Genomic DNA, 8,502 nt, shown 5'->3' with positions numbered 1-8,502 from the left:
CATAAAGTTGCTGTAAAATTCAATGAGTTAATGTATGTAAAATGTTTATACTCTTCCTGACATGTAGAAAATCTTGTAACATATTTGCTAATATTACTATTTGTGGTGAGCAGAATTATAAAAATGAACCCCAGTGAATCTCGCCCTTACATAATTCTCACCCCTTTTTATTTTTAAATATTTTTAAGATTTATTTATTTTAGAGGGAGAGTGCACACATGCAAGCAGGAGAGGGGAAGAGGGAGAGGGAGAGAGAATTTCAAGCAGGCTCCTCGCTGAGTGCAGAGCCCCACTCAGGGCTCAACCTTGACCCTGAGATCACGACTGAGCTGAAATCAAGAATGGGACGCTTAATCAACTGAGCCACCCAGGCACCCCCTTCACATCTCCTTTTAATCATAGCTGGAACCCCTGAATATGGTGAGATTTTACCGTTATGATTATGTTGTATCATAAGACAAGAGAAAGGTTATCAGAGCGAGCCTAATTTAATCACACCAGGCTTTTAAAGGCAGAGAGTTTCCTCCAGCTGGTAGCAGCAGAAGAAATCAAAGAGCAGAAGCATGAAGGGGGCACAACATACTATTGCTGGCTTTTAGGTACCACCTGCTAAGGAGCAAGGGCTGAGAACAAACAGCCCCCAGCTAATAACCAGCATGGACACAGGAAGCTCAGTGCTACAATCACAGGAACTGAATTCAGCCAACCTCATGACCAAGTTCAGAAGTAGACTCTTTTCCTGAGCCTCCAGGTAAGATCTCAGGCTGGCTGACACTTGGGTTTTTCAGCACTGAGCCACCTGGAACAGAGAACCCAGTATATTTCTCCCATACTTCTGACTGCAGAACTGTGAGATAATAAATGGATGTTGATTTACACTGCTAAATTTGTGATGGTTGGTTTTGCAGCAATATAAAATGATGGTGCAATTACTGATATCACCCGTGGGATGGCCCTTTTCTCTCAAGGCCCATAGCTGGATGGGGAAGGCAGCCCCAACCCACTTCTTCTACCTTGTCCCAGTCTGATCCAATTGTTCTTCCACCAGTGAGGGTGCTTTGTAAGCTGGAAACATCCCCCCATACCATCTTTACCACACTATCTCACATAAGGTCTTATGACACCATTTATAAAGCATCATGAGAGAGGTTGCCTCAGTTACTTCTATTTATAATCTCCTTCTTACCACAAAAATTCTATTATCTGCAGTCGTCACCAAACCAGTGAATGCTGGTTGAATTCTCCACCAGTGAATGCTCCTCCTTGAATGCTCCATTTTGTTCTTGATCCATATAAGAGTTTTTCCTTAAGAAGTTGTGTGTGCATATTATCAAAGGGGGTAGGCAGTTAATGATGGACAATCCCAAGATTTGACTTCCTTCTACCTTTCGAGGTCCTGATTTCTCTTACTTTTTTTTTTTTTTAATGTTAAACATCTCTGGTCCTGTTATCATATAGACATATCTGATGAGAACAAAACAAAACAAAAAACAACTAACCAGCAATAAACAGCAAAAATATTCAGAAGAAGAGCAGCATGGCTCAGGTAAATTGTCTTTGTGGAATGTCACTGACTTAAAGCCACATGATATGGAAATCCACTTCCAACAGAAGAGGGCAAGTTTGTCCTGTTGCTCCTTGTCGGGTGGCCTTATGGTGTGGCTGGCTTCCTTGAACATTGGAGCATTGGTAAACAGCAATTAAGTGAAGCTGAGAAGTACTCATAGTTTAGGTTTCAGGTATCAGAGATCCTGAGCAAATAAACTGAATATCACTTGAAACTATTTAATGGTTGCATGATGTTCCTAGATTTGTAATGTTGAAGTGAATCATAAGCCCTCTTACTCCAGAGTGGCTGCAAAATAGAACTGTAACAGAAATATCATCTCATATTGTCCAGAACATTTGTGGACATAATAGATGGAGATCTGAAAAATTATTTCCTGACACACAGCAAACATCATGAGGAAAGTCTTTCCTTATCCTAATCCAAAACTGATTTTTTGGGATGAGGCCATATTCCTCTCTGATGGTCTCTTAACCTGTTTGAAATTCATGTTATTTATCTTTAAAAACACTGCTTATGACGTTTGCTTGGGAAGACATAGAATGTGCTTCACGAATTTCACATGCACATTACCATCCACCACCATCAACCCATTGGGAGATCCCTTTTAAAGATCACGCAGCATTTTCATCTAGAAATATGGGAAGGAGGCTGAGCAAAATTAAGATTAATAGGTATATGGGGAAAGAGTAGGTCTTAACGAAAATATCTTATTTGAAAATAAGATGCTGAAAATTACAGATTCACTCTAGTTAAATCTGAAGAAGGAAGCATGAAGGCAAGTTTCCCTCAAGAAAAGGAAAATAAAAGGAAAGAAGAAAGGAAAGGAAAGGAAAGGAAGGAAAGAGGAAAGGAAGGAAAGGAAAGGAGAGGAAAGGAGAGGAAAGGAGAGGAAAGGAAAGGAAAGAAAGGAAAGAAAGGAAAGAAAGGAAAGAAAGGAAAGGAAGGGAAGGGAAGGGAAGGGAAGGGAACAAGAAGAGGGGAGAGAGAGGAGGGGAGAGGAGAGGAGAGGAGAGGAGAGGAGAGGAGAGGAGAGGAGAGGAGAGGAGAGGGGAAGGGAGAGAGGAGAGGAGAGGAGAGGAGAGGAGAGGAGAGGAGAGGAGAGGAGAGGAGAGGAGAGGAGAGGGGAGGGGAGGGGAGGAGAGGGGAAGAAGGAAGGAAGAGAGGGAGGGAAGGAAGGAGGGAATGATGGGAAGGGAAGAGAGGGAGGGAGAAAAGAAGGAAGATAGGAAGGAAGAAGCTGCTAGCAAATGATCCACTAAGAATCATTTCCTTTGAGGGAGTATTATACCACAGAGAAAATGAGCTCACCCTAGAGCCTAACTTAGCTTCTCTCCTAGCTGCTTACTTTGGACACATTGCTGTGTACCTCTACAAAATGAGGACAATGAGAGTCACTTACCTCACAGGGATTTAGTGAATAATAAACCCTCAGCCTAAGAATTGGTACTGGGTAACTCCTGGTAACTTGGTGATTATAGCTATCATTATTATTTTCATCATTTTCACATCCAAATAAAATGGCTGAAGCTTCCAAGCTATAGTGTGGGGAGTATTAATGCCCTAGAAATGAATTTTCAGATTCCCCGTGTCTGTTGAATTCTCTGACAATTTCTACCCATAATTTTATGTTTTTGTTTTAATCTAAAATGAACAAGCTTATCTTCCATTTACTCAGAATATCACTAGAACATCAATCTCTGGGGAAGTCAATTTTTTTTTTTTTAAGATTTTATTTATTCATGAGAGACACACACAGAGAGAGGCAGAGACACAGGCAGAGGGAGAAGCAAGCTCCATGCAGGGACCCCGATGCAGGACTTGATCCGAGGACTCTGGGAACATGCCCTGGGCCTAAGGCACATGCTCAACTGCTGAGCCACCCAGGCGTCCCTGGGAAGTCAATTTTTATTGACTTTTTTAAAAAAATAGTTTATTTATTTGAGAGAGAGAGAGAGAAAGAGAGAGCAGGTGAGCACAGTGGGAAGGGGCAGAGGGAGAGAATCTGAAGCAGATGCTCCCTGAGCCCAGAGCCCAGACCCTGGACACTGAAATCATGACCTGAGCTGAAACCAAGAGTCTAGTGCTTAACCGACTGAGCCGCCCAGGCTCCCTGGCATTTATAAAAGGTTTAAGGGTATATGGATGGCCTGAAATTAGACCCTACAGAACAAGAAATGACTTGAACACAACTGGTTATTTGTAATTTTATGAGTCAGGTTTTCTCACAAGGCCTGAAGTCTCCTTGGATTCTGCCTCTGGCCTCCCTGGGAAGCCCCCTCCCTCTCACTTCTTCCCTCTCCTTTTGAGGCAGCATGTGTGCCCCCAATCTCTGTCACCATCTGACCGCAAGCGGCTCCTCGACCCCAAGGACGCCCAACCTGTATATCTCCAAGCTCACTGAGCTGACTCACTAACTACCACTTCCTCCTGCTCCAACTCTCCACCCTTGGCAAGGTGGAGGGAGAGCTATGAAAGATGGGCAGACATGCAGGGGTGGAGTTCACAGGAGGCCTGCCCCTCAGTTGCTCCCCGGTCCCTGGACTATCACGTGAGGTACCCGGTTCCATGGGCAGCATGCAGAATACACTTAATGTCTACTAGCTCCCTTTCCCTGCCCACCCTTCTTGTGACCTCTTGCCCAAGTTATCAGATCCCAAGGTCATTTGCACTGAAATCCTGAATGTGCACAAAGAGGAAGCTGACCCCCAAATGCTGGGGGACAAGGTGGATGAGAGCAGCTGGCCAGGGCGCCAGCAGAGGGTTGGGCGACAGGACAGGACTGTTAAAGAGCTCTTTTGGAGCAGCCAACAAAGAGGGGGTGACGAGTGGGTGGGTCAGCTTGGAGCAGAGAGGAAACGAGCTTGCAGGGAGCCAGCCACATCTCTGCTCTCCATGAGTCCTCTCCCTGGGGTGGTGATGCTGCCACTTCCCGGGGTGCTTGCCACCCCACAGCCACCAAGCCAGGCAATGCTCACCCAAGAGAGAGAATCTCATTGCTCCCTATCGCACCCCCAGCTCTGCTGACTCAATTCGCCCCTATCCCCCCACTTTCAGGTCTTCCTGTTTATGTTTGTCGCTTGGTTTCATTATTTATTTTTAGCTCTGATTTCGGAAGCTTTTATTCTGCTGGGCATTGGCAGCGTCTCAACGGCATCGGCCTGGGCTCTGAAAAGATCATTGTGTGTGCCTGGCCTCGGGCCCCAGACGGACAGAGCGCCAGTGTGAGCCCACGTCGTGTGGCCCCTTCATGCATGGCCAGCCCACGGCCAGCAGCCTTCTCTACAGGCCCGCACGGCCACAGCCAGTGTGTGAGAGAGAGGTGGCCGCACATTTCATTTGGTCCAGCTCTCGAAAGGAGAAACTGAGACCCAGAGAAATGAAGGGCCCTCCCGCCCAATCGCACATTAAAGTTGCAGAGCCAGACCTCAAACTATGCACTCCTAAGTTCCCATCCAATGCACTTGCCCATGCAATAGAAAATAATTTCTGGAACAAAGTCATGAGTTCCCAAATTTCATGAAGGGTGGCCACCAGAGTGCCTGCTCCATTTTTATTATTCACATATTTTTTTCCTGGACTCTGAATGTACTTATATTCATGGGGGGGGGGGGAACCGGTAACAAAAACCAAAAGGCTAGAACCACAGTAGGAACGCCTCTCATCGTGCTCACAGGCCCTTCTATTTGTTATTGTTTTTCCTTAAGAAATACAAAAACATTTTCGCTGTGAGTCAGGAGCAGCAAGCTGGTGCGGCTTGCCTCCTCAGACAGGCTGCAGTAGCAGTGAAGAAGGGACAAGCTTCAGTTCCCAGGACAATGGTCTCTTTGACTGGGATATACCGAACCAGAATTACAAGTGTGCAAGAATAAACAAGGCCGGAGTCAATCTAAAGTTGTTTTACACTCTGTTTTATTAAAGTCAATGCATTTCCGTTCCTATGTGCAGAGCCTAGGTTTGCTTAATTGTAGACACCCGGGGTGAATGCTAATGGAGTCAGAAGACAGCCCCTGATCTGAAACCAAGGCCCTTTTCTGACCTCTACAGGCCATTTGGAGGAAAAAAAGAAAGCTTGCTTCTGGAAAATAACAGAGCAGGAGGCATCACGGACCAGGGACTGAGGAAGATTTTTCCTGGATGCTTCCTTGCTGCTCGGAGCGTGCTGGACACAGGCGTGTCCTACTTTTCTGCAGCTCTGCTATTCATGTTTAATAGGTTACTGAGGCAACGAGGACGAGGTTATTCTCAGGAGACCTTTGGAATGGAAATTAAGATCTCAATCACTCAACACATATTTATGAAGGCCCTCCATGTCTTGGGCACAATGCTAGGCCCTCAGGATATAGCAGTGAACAATAATCATCTCTCTTCTCCAAAAAAAAAAATGCGAAGTCTGGAGGGCAGGGAGGGCAGAAAAACCCATAGGTAATCCATGCAACACAAGTTATGACAGGGTTTCTACAGGCTCTATGGAACTCAGAGTCAGATAAGGGAAGACTACATGGAGGAGGATACATTTAGGATATGATGAATAGAATTTGACACAGAGGTGGGAACAGAGAAACCAAGAGAGTAAAGTGCTTTCTGGAAATGAAAAGTGATTTTTTTTTATGACCTCATTGGGGGCTTGTATTAAGACAGGATACCAGAATGTTTTCCAGTGGCTGGATCCCCAAGGGCTCAAGTGCAGAATTCCATTTGCATTTTATCCTTGGGACCCTGGGAGACCACTGAATGGTTGTAAGCAGCAGAAATAGAAACAAATGTTCATGCCAAGTATCATCTGGCTGTATAGGGAAGAAAGGGCTGGAAAGGAGGCAAAATCTCAGGTGATGAGAGAGATGAGGACACTAGCTATAACCCAGGCGAGAAATGAACCAAGAATGAGAGATGGACAGGTGCATTCAAACCAAACGTAAGAGCAAGGCTTGACAAGACTCGTGTATTCATGTGTTTAGTGAATGTTTGAGTGTTGGCCTTGCTCAGACATTGGAATGTGCATTGGGCACACACAAAAAAACAAGACAACACAGATTCCTGTAAAGGTGATCAAGTTAGGAACTTGGAGAGAGGCTTGGTGGAGATGGAGAATTATTCTGTGACATCCTTAGAGGTCCTTAAGGAGACCACTTTTCCTTGGAGTACAGATTCGTATATCAGACTGCCTGGGTTGCAACCATGATCCTACTACTTATCATCATAGGCAAGTGCTCGCCTTCTTACACTGTAGCATCCTCACCTGTCAAAGGAGGTATAATAAGAGGGTTTACCTCCCCGGGTTAGGTTGCCAAACATAACATGACAATACATGCAATGGCCTTAGACATGTGTATTCGTGTTCAGCACATGTTAACTGTAGCATAGGGGGAAATCAGAACTTTCTGGGAGCAGATTCCAGCCCCATCACCTGCGAAAAATACAGCTGAGCCGCACTTTGAAATGGCAGTAATGATGCCCATCTATCACAGGGAGTGCTAGTGAGAGCTTAAATGAGTATGAGCAGAGTGGGAATCACAGATAGGTTTTTTCTCCCCTAATACCTTCTAAAATAACTTCCTTTTCAGACTGAAGTGGGAGTGCGGACCAGTTGATGGGATTCTGTCCAAAAATGTCCATGCATTTAACATCCATAATCTGGCTGACAGGGCTGTCGATCTCTTTGTACCCCTACTTTATCCACAGCTTGTCACAGAACTGACCTCAATACCACTTCTTATTCTGACCCCCAAAGAATAAAGTCACACTGAGACACCTCAACTGCGTTGCTCCACCAACTGTGCTTAATTATTATTATTAGTATTTTGTCAGGGGCGGGGGGGTGGTGGTGGTGGGAATACTTGTCTACTGCTCAAGAAATCTTTTTAACCCTTCTTGGCCCTAGAAAAGATCGGAAGCTCCTAATCAGAATAACCAGTTTGCTGTAGGCAATCATCCATTGCTCTGTTCTATCTTGTCATGAACCCCAAGTGTGGTTTATTTGGTAATTCTCCCACAAGTATGCATTCTCTTCCAAAGAAGACTGGATCCATTTTTTCTCATGACCTACGCAGGCTCAAAATATGCACATGCTAGGAGGCCAGTTTAGGCCTTATGCTGATCAGAAGACCCCACCTCTTGCCCCAAAGCCTTCCATCTCAATTTGTGTGTGGCAGTATGGGATGAAAGCACCATCTAACTGCCCCTACTTTTATGATCGTGGGTCTGATCATAAACTTTCCCTCACTTGCTCTGTTTTCTTGCTTAAAGTCCTGCACTTATATTGTGTGTGCATGTGAATGTGTGTGTGTGTGTATGGTAGGGAACTCAGGCTCAATTTCATTTCCATTGGGTTGGAATGTGCACAATAGGTGATTTTAAGTTATATACAATTGTCTTCTTTTATCATTAGGCACCAAAAGGCTGTAATACAATCCATTTTTATCCTAAAGTGTCTTTTTTGCCACTTTCTTTTTTCAAAACAACACTTTTTTTTTATCAAGAATCAGTTGGGCACTCATGAAGCCAAACTGCAACATGAACAAAAGAGGACATCTGTTGGGAAGACAGCAGCAGGATCCAGACCTAATGAATTATTTTTGCCCAAAATAAAGCTCTCATGGTGAATACCCAAGCTACTGACTCTGTGTCGTTCCAAGACTGGAGCTGTTAGGAGACTGGAGCGGGTTGTACCAGCAGGGTAAAAGGAATCTATCACTCTAATGCAAATGCAAATGTTCAGACCCACCGTGCTGGCCACTGTCCTGGGTCTCTAACAAGGATGACTTATGTCAGGCAATTTCATGGAAGCTCCTTCTCTTGGCAGAGACCAGAGGCTCCTCTTGGAATATGAAATCAACTCTACAGTTCAGTTGTCCAGGCTGGGAAATAAAAGCCATGCATGAGAACTTCTCTTAGGGGTGTAATGTGACCTTCCTTGTGTTGACATCCCTCAATGT

The sequence above is a fragment of the Canis aureus genome, chromosome 2 (assembly GCF_053574225.1).
Source record: "Canis aureus isolate CA01 chromosome 2, VMU_Caureus_v.1.0, whole genome shotgun sequence".
NCBI classification, from domain to species: Eukaryota; Metazoa; Chordata; class Mammalia; order Carnivora; family Canidae; genus Canis; species Canis aureus.
The sequence above is the reverse complement of the archived record's forward strand: the minus strand, read 5'-3'. Positions refer to the sequence as shown.